Source organism: Nicotiana tomentosiformis, chromosome 4 (genome assembly GCF_000390325.3).
Source record: "Nicotiana tomentosiformis chromosome 4, ASM39032v3, whole genome shotgun sequence".
Classification (NCBI taxonomy): domain Eukaryota; kingdom Viridiplantae; phylum Streptophyta; class Magnoliopsida; order Solanales; family Solanaceae; genus Nicotiana; species Nicotiana tomentosiformis.
Window position 1 is genome coordinate 36,565,482 of NC_090815.1, and position 13,257 is coordinate 36,578,738.

Below are 13,257 nucleotides of genomic sequence, written 5' to 3' on the forward strand. Positions count from 1 at the left end.
ACAACAATGACAGATAGCAACTAAGTGCAACAACGATGAAAAGCAAGTACAACCCTCTCAGGGCAACAGTCACTCCACTCATCACAATAGCTCAATCACTCGTCTCTCAGCCCTTAGTACTACACTCAATAGGTTCCTGCGCTAACTAGGGGTGTACAGACTCTGGAGGGGCTCCTACATCCCAAGAGCTATAATCCGCACGGATAACTCACGTGTTGCACGGACAATGCACGTGCTATTGAATAAATATTTGGATCCAGACGGACAATTCACGTGCTATAGTATAATATCTGGATCCGCACGGACAACTCACATACTGCACGGACAACTCATGTGCTATAGTATAGTATCAAGATCCGCTCGGACAACTCACGTGCTATGGTATCACCTCACAAACAAGCCCTCAGCCTCACTCAGTCATCAACCTCTCTAGTCTTACGGCCCCCAGTAATAAAGGGGAATCAGTCCAAAACAGAATGATATAATGTATCAGCATGGAATAACAGAGACTGACGAATAATATGCAAGTAATACTACGACTGAGTACAAGTAACAATAAGCAGGAAGGTTCAACAGGTATTACGACCACTGGGGTTTTTACAGCACCTACACATATCCTAAGCATGATTCACTGTCAAATTTATACAACACAAAAAGAGCACATAGCTAACAACAAGCTTATTCAACTTTCCAGTTTCACGGAATGGACCAAGTCCCAATTCCCACGGTGCACGCCCATGACCATATTTAAAACAATAATCCGGGGTTTCACACCCTCACGACCAGATTTAAAATTGTTACTTACCTCAAACCGTGAAATTCTTATTCCACTAAGCCTTTGCCTCATGAATTGGCCTCCAAACACCTCGAATCTAGCCACAAATAATTCGATTCAGCCAATAAAGTTTATTGGAATTAATTCCATAAGGAAATGCTAGTTTTCCTTTAAAATCCGAAATTTAGATCAAAACTCGCATGTGGGGCCAACATCTCGAAAGTCTACAAAAGTTACAAAATCCGAAAGCTCATTCAACCACGAGTCTACCCATATCAATTTTACCAAAATCTAACCTTAACTCGACCCTCAAATCTTCAATTTAAACCAAGAGAGTTTTCTAAATTTTCCAACTTAATTCACCCATTAAACATTAAAAATAACCATGGATTTGGGTAATTTAACTAATATTGAGTTAAGAATACTTACCCCGTTGTTTTCTCTGAAAATATCCCAAACCTTGCCTCAATCCTTGCTCCAAATCGGTAAAAATGAAAAATGGGACGAAGTCCCATTTTTAGAACTTAAACTCTCTGCCCAGTCATTTGCTTTATGGGATCGCGGACAAACATATGCGATCGTGAAGCACATTTTTCCACAGCCCAGAAAAGACCCTACGTGATCGCGGTTGCCTCCACGTGATCGCGATGCACAGGATCCTAGCTCTACGTGATCGCAGCCCTCTTCACGTGTTCGCATAGAGCAAACGCACGTCCCAGCTTCCTCTTCAACCCCCCCAGTCAAACTTCCCAAAAATTCAACTTTCGTCATTTCAAGCCTAATTACTCTACCGACCTCCAAATAATTTTCCGGGCATGCTACGAAGTCCAAAATCACCATACGGAGCTATTGGAATCATCAAAATTCAAATCCGAGGTCATTTACACATAAGTCCACATCCGACCAACTTTTTTAACTTAAATTTTCAATTATGAGACTAAGTGTCTCGTTTCACTCTGAATTCCTTCCGAACCCGAACCGACTAACCCGGTAAGTTTTAAAACAACTGTAAAAAATAAATTGAGCAATAAATGGGGGAACGGGGTTATAATACTCAAAACGACCGGTCGGGTCGTTACATTCTCCCCTTCTTAAACAAACGTTCGACCTCTAACGGGTTTAGAATCATACCTGGAGTCTCAAATAGGTATGGATATTTTCTCCGCATCTCCTGCTCAATCTCCCAAGTAGCTTCTTCGACTGGCTGGCCTATCCACTATACCTTTACTGATGTTATGTTCTTTGACCTCAGCTTTCGAACCTGCCGATCTAAAATAACTATCGGCTCCACATCATAAGTCAAATTACCGTGCAGCCGTACTATACTGAAATCCAAAATATGAGACGGATCCCCGACATACTTTCGGATCATGGATAGATAGAACACTGGAGGAACACCTGATAGACTAGGTGACAAAGCAAGTTCATAAGCCACCTCTCCAATCTTCTTAAGTATCTCAAAGGGCCCAATATACCGAGGGCTCAAATTTCCCTTCTTCCTGAACCTCAACACACCCTTCATGGGAGAAATCTGGAGCAGAACCTTCTCCCCAAGCATGTAAACAACAACACGAACCTTCCTGTCGGCATAACTCTTCTTTCTACACTGCGCCGTGAGAAGTCGTTCCTGAATCACTTTGACCTTCTCTAAAGAATCCTAAACCAAGTCAGTACCCAATAGACTAACCTCACCCGGCTCAAACCAACCCATCAGAGACCGGCACCGTCTCCCATACAAAGCCTCATATGGAGCCATCTGAATACTCGACCGGTAGCTGTTATTGTAAGAAAACTCCGCGAGTGGCAGAAATTGATCCCAAGAACCCCAAAATCAATGACACAAGCGCGTAGCATATCCTCTAATATCTGAATAGTGCGCTCGGACTGTCCGTCCATCTGAGGGTGAAATGTTGTACTCAACTGAACGTGTGTGTCTAATTCTCTCTGCACTACTCTCCTAAACTGTGATGTAAACTGTGTGCCCCGATCTGAAGTGATGAACACTGGAACACCGTGTAGGCGAACAATCTTGCGGATATAAATCTCAGCCAACCACTCCGAAGAATAATTGGTACCAACCGGAATAAAATGTGCAGATTTGGTCAACCGATCCAAAATCACCCAAACAACGTCAAACTTCCTCAAGGTCCGTGGAAGCCCTACTACAAAATCCATGGTAATACGCTCCTATTTCAACTGCGGAATTTCAAGTCTCTAAAGCAATACTCCCAGTCTCTGATGCTCGTACTTTACATGTTGACAATTTAAACACCGAGCTACAAATCCAACTATATCTTTCTTCAGTCGTCTCCACCAATAGTGCTACTTCAAATCCTGATACATCTTGGAGGCACCTGGATGAATAGAGTACCGCGAACTATGAGCTTCCTGGAGAATCAGCTCATGCAAACCATCTACATTAGGCACACATAGCCTGACCTGCATCCATAATACGCCGTCATCCCCAATAGTGACTTCCTTGGCAACACCGTATTGAACCGTGTCCTTAAGGACAAGCAGATGGGAGTCATCATACTGACGTTCTCTTGTACGATCATAAAGAGAAGACTGAGAAACCATATAAGCCAAAACTTGATACGGCTCCAAAACATCCAAACTAACAAACTGGTTAGCCAAGGCCTGAACATCCAAGGATAAAGGCCTCTCTGCTACCGGTAAATATGCTAAGCTACCCAAACACTTTGCCTTACGACTCAAGGCATCAGCCACCACATTGGCCTTTCCGGGATGATAGAGAATGGTGATATCATAATCCTTAAGCAACTCTAACCACCTCATCTGCCGTAAATTAAGATCCTTCTGTTTAAACAGATGTTGTAGACTCCGGTGATCGGTATAAACCTCACAATGGACACCGTACAAATAATGCCGCCAAATCTTCAAGGCGTGAACAATAGCTGCTAACTCAAGGTCGTGGACCGGATAATACTTCTCATGTACCTTTAATTGTCTGTACGCATAGGCAATCACCCTACCGTCTTGCATCAACACTACGCCGAGACCAATACATGACGCCTCACAATACACAGTGTAAGACTCTAAACTTGTAGGCAACACCAATATTGGGGTTGTAGTCAAAGCTATCTTGAGCTTCTGAAAGCTCTCTTCACACTTATCAGACCACCTGAACATAGCACCCTTCTGGGTCAATTTAGTCAAAGATGATGTAATAGACGAGAAACCTTCCACAAAGTGACGATAATAACCGGCCAAGCCGAGAAAACTCCGAATCTTAGTAGCTGAAGATGGCCTGGGCCAACTCTGAACTCCTCTATTTTCTTCGGATCCACCTTAATTCCTTCAATAGAAACTATGTGTCCCAAGAATGCCACTGAACTGAGCCAGAACTCACACTTAGAGAATTTGGCATAAAGTCTCTCCTCTCTCAGTCTCTGTAATACAATACCTAAGTGTTATGCATGCTCCTCCTGGCTATGTGAGTACACCAGGATATCATCAATAAATATTATGACAAATAGATCAAGATATGGCTAAAATACACTATTCATCAAGTGCATAAATAGTGTTGGGGCGTTGGTCAGCCCAAAAGACATCACAAGAAATTCATATTGGCCATAACGAGTCCTGAATGCCGTCTTTAGAATATCCGAATCCCGAATTTTCAACTCGTGATACCCGGATCTCAAATCAATTTTGGAGAACACCCTCGCTCCCTGAAGCTGGTCAAATAAATCATCAATACTCGACAAAGGATATTTATTCTTGATTGTAACTTTGTTCAACTGCCTATAATCGATGCACATCCGCATAGTACCATCTTTCGTTTTCACAAATAGAACCGGTACACCCCAAGGTGACACACTAGGCCTAATAAACCCCTTTTCAAGGAGTTCCTGGAGTTGCTCTTTCAATTCTTTCAACTCAGTTGGTACCATACGATATGGAGGAATAGAAATGGGCTGAGTGCCCGACACCAAGTCAATACCGAAATCAATATCCCTGTCGGGTGGCATACCCAGCAGGTCTGCAGGAAATATATCTGAAAAGTCTCGTACTACCGGTACCGAATCAATAGGAGGAGTACTTATATCAACATCTCTCACAAAGGTCAAATATGACAAACATCCTTTTCCAACCATACGTTGGGCCTTCAAATAAGAAATTACCCTTCTAGGAAAAAAATCTAGAGAACCTCTCCATTCAACCTTTGGCAACCCCGGCATCGTCAACGTCGCAATTTTTGCGTGGCAGTCCAGAATAGCATGACATGGAGACAACCAATCCATACCCGGGATTACATCGAAATCAACCATACCGAGTAATAAGAGATCAACCCTAGTCTCCAGTTCCCCAATATTTACCACACACGACCGATACACATGGTCCACCATGATAATACCGCCCACCGGTGTAGATACACAAGCATGTGAAACTAAGGACTCACAGGGCATATCCAGATAATGAATAAAATACGATGATACATATGAATAAGTGGAACCAGGGTTAAATAATATAGAAGCCTCCCTGTGGCACACTGAAACAATGCCTGTGATCACAACATCTGGTCTGGCAGGAAAAGCATAGAATCGGGCATGACCGCCACCTGATCGGCCTCCCCCTCTTGGGTGACCCCTAGCTTCCTAACCCCACCCCGAGTTGGCTGGGCAGGTGGTGAAACTGCTGGTGTTGGTGCCGTTAATCGAGAACTCTTTTGTGGAGCCCCACTCAACAACATAGGATAATCTCTCTTGAAATGAACAAATTCCCCGCACGCAAAACAACCCCTCCTCTGACGGAACTGATGCTCCTGATAACCGGAGGAATTACCTATAGAAGCCTGAGCAGACGAGGCATGATGAGAACTCTGCGCTGGTAGTGCACTGTATGAAAATGGCGTGAGTGAGCATTGTAAGAACCGTGGCTAGCTAATGCACCACAATGAGCTGGACGAGTCGTCTGAGCGTCTCTGTAAGAACGACCCCTACTGCGGTAAAACTGACCCCCCCCCCCTGAAGGACCACCGCCGAAATCACCTAAACCACGAGTCCTCTTAGCCTCCCTCTCTCCACGTTCCTGGCTACGAATCATCTCTATCTGCCGAGCAATGTTAACTACATCATCAAAAGTAGCACCAGATACGCTCTCCCTAGTCATAAGTAACCGCAACTCATGTGTGAGGCCATCAATGAACCTCCTAATCCTCTCCCTATCAGTGGGAACCAACCAGACTGCGTGATGAGCCAACTCATAAAATCTCATCTCGTATTGCACCATAGACATGCCATCCTGACGTAACTGCTCAAACTGTCTACGCAGCTCCTCTCTGTGAGACTGCGGCACAAACTTCTCCAAACAGAGAATGGAGAACTCCTTCCATGTAAGTGGTGATGCACCGATAGGCCTACGCCTCTCATAAGCCTCCCACCATCTGAAGGCCCAGAAAACTAAAAAATAGTGAACGCGACCTCACTGGTCTTCAGAATACCCGCTGTCTGAAGCATCCGTTGACACATATCCAGAAAGCCCTAAGCATCCTCTTACTCAGCACCGCTAAATGGTGGAGGTCGAAGCCTCTCAAATCTCTCAAGTCTCTTCTGCTCATCATCTACCATAACAGGAACTACCTGGGCCTAAGCAGTTGCAGCCGGCTGGGCTGGTAGTGCCCCCAGTATCTGAAGTCCTTGTACTACCTGGTCTAGGGTACGGGCAACAGGAGCATGAGTACCTCCCTCGGCCTGAGAAGTGGCAGGTGCGACCTGAGCCGAAAACACATGAGCAAGACTAGTGCAAACTGTCAATATTTGGGCCAGAGCCTCCTGAAGACCTGGAATCACAATAGGTGCAGCTGGTGTCTGAGATGGTCCCGCCGGCTCAACTATATCCGGAATCTTCTCTTGAGCTGAAGCAGCTGGTAGTACTACATGTCCTGCTCCAACTGTTGCACGAGCTATACCTTGACCTCTACCTCAGCCCTAGACTCTACCACGGCCCCGACCTTTCGCGGCCCGAATTGGTGGCACTGGTGGCTGACCATCCGATCTGGTAGTACGTGTCCTCACCATCTATGAGAGAATAGAATAACAAAAATTTAGTTTCTGGAATCAACAAAATTTGCACTACATAATAGAAGAAAGTGAATTCTTTTCCTAAGGGTTCGGCAGCCTCTCGAAGCTAAGTACAGACGTCTTTGTACCGATCCGCAAGACACTACTAAACCTGCTCATGACTCATGAGACCTATGTAACCTAAGCTCTGATACCAACTTGTCATGACCCAAAACCTAACCCTTCGTGATGGCGCCTATCTCAAAACTAGACAAGCCAAAAATCTCAATAAACCACATATCCTTTAAATTAGAAAGCATAATGATTAAATTCAGCGGAAGAAAATCTCACAAGTACAAAAATAAATGACATGATTACCTGGATCTGCAAACAAGGTGCAAGGTGTAGTATGAGTACAACCAACTCAATAAGTAATAAGACTAACCTTTGGGTTGAATGTAGTGACGAGCTCAACAGGTACAGTCCAATATAGACATAACAGTACAGAAATGTAGGCATGCTTTCAAGTTCAACAGTTAAACTCAGTACAAGTAAAATAGATCAATTCTGAATGATATGAGGAATATGACATCTCTATATCTACATGCCAATGTACATGTTGTATGTGATGCACCTCAGTGGAAACCTTGTGTACTCAAAATCTCAAAATACTCAATCACTCAGTACTGTATATGGCCAATCCAGCCCAGGGAAGATCTATCCCATATATATATATATATATATATATATATATATGCACGTCAACTGACAATCAGTCACTCAGTATTGTACAAGGCCAATCCAGCCCAGGGGAAGATCCATCCCCAAATGTAAATTATTCGGACAAGATCCATTTCCAAGAAAGATCCATCCCTCAATATAAATGCTTCGGGCAATATCCATGCCTAGGGAAAATCCATCCCTCAATATAAATACTTCAGGTAAGATCCATGCCTAGGGAATATCCATCCCTCAAGATAAATCAATCGCGCTCACTGTGGCGGTGCAAACTCCAAAGGGCTCCTTCAGCCCATGCGCTATAATAGTCAGATCTAGGCATAAATAAATAAAACATGCTGTGGCGTGCAGCCCGATCCCATAAATATCACTCAAAATCTCCAGTCTCTCGGGCACTCAATGACATGAAAATCAACCCGACATGATGATATGATGTATCAATGAATGACAAAAAAGACTGAGATATGATATACAAATGATAGATGTGACTAAGTACAAAATTGCAAATTTAAACAAGTAATTCAATAGCAATAAGACCTCTGTGGGTCCCAAAAATATCGGCATGTAGCCTAAACATGATCTTTAACATGAGTCTCAGCTCAATTTCCTCTAACACGCGGAGGATATGTGGATAATGACATGATTCTTTAATTATACAGCTCCACATAATTTATTTAAGTTACAATTTCTATGGTGCACGCCCGCACGCCCGTCACCTAGCATGTACGTCATCTCCAAACAATTCATATAACACGTAATTCAGGGATTTATACACTCAAAACCAAGTTTAGAAATGTTACTTACCTCAAACAGCGTAATGCTTTACTCCAATATGCCTTTGCCTCGCGAATCGGCCTCCGAATTTCTCGAATCTAGTCACAATTAATTTGATACAGTCAACACAAATTATAAGAATTAATTTCATATGAAAATACTAATTTTCCAACAAAATCCGAAATTACACTCAAAAATCACATGTGGGGACCACGTCTCGGAACGCGACAAAAGTTATAAAATATGAACGGCCATTCCACCACGAGTCCAACCATACCAAATTTACTAAATTCCGACATCAACTCGACCTTGAAATCCTCAATTTAACTTTAAGGGTTTTCACAATTTTTCCAACTTAAAACACCAATTAAATGCTAAAAATAGTAGTAGATTCGGGTAATTTGACCAAAACTGAGTTAAGAATACTTACCCCGTTGTTTTCCTTGAAAATCACCTCCCCGAGCTCCAAATCGTTAAAAATGGAGCTCAACTTCACAGACGTACGCGATCGCGGATTCGTCCAAGTGATCATGAAGCACAAATGCGTGACCTCCACTTCTACTCCACTTCCTCTACGCGAACGTGACATGCCTCACGCGTTCACGATGCACTGGCGTCCAAAGCTACGCGATCGCGAAAAACAAATTTCTCCACTGCCCAGCTAAGCCTACGCTATCGCATTCCAACATTCTCGAACGCATAGAAAAAAATCACCACTGCCACAAACAAGCTACGCGATCGCGGAAAGGTTTATGCGATCGCGTATAAGGAAAACAGGTACAGACATCAAAAGAATTCCTGCGAAATTCCAATTCCAAGAATTGATCCGTTCACCATCCTAACTCACCCAAAGCCCCCGGGACCTCAACCAAATACACCAACAAGTCCTAAAATATCATATAAACTTAGTGGAAACCTCAAATCACATCAAGCAACGTTAAAAACACAAATCATACCCCAATTCAAGCCTAATGAAATTAAGATATTCCAACTTCTACATTCGATGTCGAAACCTATCAAATCATGTCCGATTGGCCTCAAATTTTGCACACATCCTAAATGACATCACAGACCCATGATAATTTTCAGAACAGGATTCCGACCCCGATATCAAAAAGTAAACTCCCCGGTCAAACTTCCAAACTTAAACTTTCTATTTTCTCCATTTCAAGCCTAATTTAACTATGAGCTTCCAAATAATTTTCTGGACATGCTCCTAAGTTCAAAATCACCATACGGAGCTATTGGAATTATCAAAACTCTATTCTTGGGTCATTTACACATAAGTTAACATCCGGTCAACTATTACAACTTAAGCTCAAATCTTGGAACCAAGTGTTCCAATTTATTCTGAAACCTCCCCGAAAAGTCACATAATTATGATTGGACATAAGGTAAGCAGTAAATGGGGGAACGGGGCTGTAATACTCAAAATGACTGTCCGGGTTGTTACATTGTCCTTTGTACTAAGGTTTATCATTGCAAAAAGACATGGGTAAATATTTAAGAATTTCTGGTCCTTGGGAGACAATATTTGATAGAAATGAGAGGCAACATATATTGTATTACTGATGAGATAATGAAGAAGACATGCTAGAATGATCCTTCAGGCTATTTCTGTAACGAACCGACCAGTTGTTTTGAGAGTATTAGCCCCGATCCCATAATTATTAATCCCTCTATTTAATTTTATGATTATATGACTTTTCGGGGCACTTGATTTCGGGTTTGGTAGAGTTTCTGAGTGGAATGGGACACATGATCCCTAAATTGTAAGTTTAAGTCGTAGGAGTTGACCGTAGTTTAACTTATATGAAGACGAATCTGGAATGGAGTTTTGGCTATTCTAATAGATCTATGGGGTTATTTGGGTCTTATGAACGTGTCCGGATGTTAATTTGAAGGTCTGTAGGTCATTTCGGCGCTAATTGACGAAAGTTGGAAGATTTTGGAAAGTTTGACTGGGAGACTTTTTGATATCGGGGTCGGATTTTGATTCAGGAAGTTGGAGTAGGTCCGTAATTTTGATTATGACTTGTGTGAAAAATTTGGTGTCAGTCGGAGTTGTTTTGGTATGAATCGGCGTTGATTTCGGAATTCGGAAGTTCATAAGTTCTTAGGCTTGAATTGGGTTACGATTCGTGTTTTTGGTATTGTTTGATGTGATTTGAATCCTAGACTACGTTCGTATCATATTTTAGGACTTGTTGGAAAGTTTGGTTGAGGTCTCAGGTACCCCGGGTATGATTCGGACCATGTTCGGAGCATTTCGGAACTTTGAAGAATTTCTAAAGTTGCTGGTTTTTCTCAGTTCTGGTGTCCTTCTATGTGTACGCGATGATGCTCCCGCGTTCACATAGAGTCTTCAGAGATTTTCTGGACGTTTACCCTTCACGTTCGCGAAGGGGCAGGGCTTGGTGCTATGACCATGATCATCTTCCTAATTTTGGTTCAATTTGTTATATTTCTAAAATAGATTGAAGTTGCAAAGAATTCCGGAATATTTAGAGTGTAAGGAAGCTCAAGTGAGGAATGTTGGCTAAACTCTTCTTTAAGAATTGGAATTCCCATTATCCTTGTAAGTTCCAAGATGTTGATTACAAATCGAGTATTCCGATAAGTTTTGTGATAAATATATATGTTCAATTTGTGTTTCAAATGCTCTTATAATATTGCATTACAAATTGAGGATGTGTCTCAAACTATGGATTGTGTATCCAAATTTATAATTTCAAGTCGTGATTTATGTGAAAGTTATTATGCCAAGTTGTGTAGAGATTGGGATTGTGATACACCTTCACCCGCATATATTGGGGTGAGGCGTCATAACCGCTTTGTGTAGGGATTATGGTATTGTGGGACTGCATCTCCACCCGCATAAAGTTTTAGTATTGTTGTGTCACCACCACCTACATATATACATTGGGGTAAGGGAGCATAGCCGCTTTGTGTTGGTATTGGTATGGATGATGTATTTCCACCCGCATACATTGGGGTAAGGCGGCATAGCCGCTTTGTGTAGGTTCTTGATACTATGGTTATACATCCACCCGCATACATTGAGGTGAGGCGGCAGGGCCACTTGAGTAGAGTTGTGGTATTATACTTACACCTCCACCTGCATACATCGGGTGAGGCGGCAGGGCCACTTTGTGTGCAGATGGTTACAGAGGATCTCATCTTAAATCCTATAAATGATATTGATAGATCTTAATAAGCTTGCTCTGGTTTAAACGGTTAGCTATATCATGCTATTGTCGCCCTAATTTATCATATTCATATTGTATTTCTAAATTCTTAAATTGGTGTTTGGCTTTCATACTAGTACTATTCGACGGTACTAACATTCCTTTTGCCAGGGGCGCTGCATCTTTAAATGGATGCAGGTGGTTCCATAGCAGGAGATATTGATCAGTGATAGCAGTACACCTTCTTCCCAACTGAATGGGTGAGCTCCACTTCATCCCGGGGTCTTTTATCTTTTGTTCTTTGTGTATTCTGTTTGAAGTATAGTCGGGGTCTTGTTGCCGGCATTATCATTGTACTCTTCTTTATCTATAGAGGCTCCGTAGACATAGTGTGGGTTGTGTATTGGTGTTGGGAAAGACAGACTATGTTATATTGTGGTTGTATTACTTGTCCCATTTGAGACTTTAAAAATGATGAAAACTATTGGTAATGAAATGGTATTGTAGACATGATCACGTTTTCGTCTAATTAATGAAATTATGTATTATCTTCATTTGTGGATGAGTTTGGGTTGAAGAAAATCTAATAGGCTTGCTCGGTCGGGTTCATTCGGTTGAGCGCTGGTCGCGCTCCTCGGTTTTGGGGCGTGACAAACTTGGTATCAGAGCATAAGGTTTTAAAGTATCCTAGGATGTCTCGGAGTGGTATCTAGTAGAGTCCTTATTATCGGTGCGTTGTCGACCACATCTATAATTTTGTCACGACCCAAAATTCACTCCTTCGGACCGTGATGGCGCCTAACATTTCACTTGCTAGGCAAAGCCAATGTTAGAATAATATTAACCAATTTTTAAATTATTAATAATTAATGAAAACAAAAGCGGAAGCAAAGTTTGAAATATAGTGAAATAATCCATAAAAACAACGGTGTCTAAATACCATCCCAGAATTGGTGTCACAAGTGCACGAGCTTCTAGAATAAATACAAATAAAGGTCTGAATAAAATAAAGCTGTCTGAAAATAAACACACAGCTAAAGTAAAATAGACGGGGACTTCAGAACTGCGGACGCCATGCAGTTATACCTCAAGTCTCCTCTGGTAGCTGAAATTCGAGCAAGTCTATGGCACGCCGCTAGGACAAACTCCGAAATCTGCACAAGAAGTGCAGAGTGTAGTATAAATACAACCGACCCCATATACTGGTAAGTGCTGAGCCTACCCTCGACAAAGTAGTGACGAGGCTAAGGCGGGTCACTTACATTACATGTACGCAATATTAGTAACAACAACAATAATAGAAATAAATCAGGTAACTCATTTATAATAATTGAAGTCAACTCAGCAGTCATAACCAATTATCATTTCAATCAATTCTGTTGTTGCGTGCAACCCGCTCTCTGTTGTGGCGTGCAACCCGATCCTCTAATATGGACTTTTCATAAGTTTGTTGCAGTGTGCAACTCGATCCTCCAATATGGACTTTTCATAAGTCTGTTGCGGCGTGCAACCCGATCCTCCAATATGGACTTTTCATAAGTCTGTTGCAGCGTGCAACCCGATCCTCCAATATATTCATTATAATTAATTCTGTTGCGGCGTGCAACCCATTCCTCCAACATATTCATTTACCAATTCTTATAGAAGAAATTTCTCCAATAAATGCAATAATTAATATAAAATTATATGACAACAAGCATACAATAATTATAATTTAATCATGAAACAAAAAATGACAAATAGCAGATTATTATGG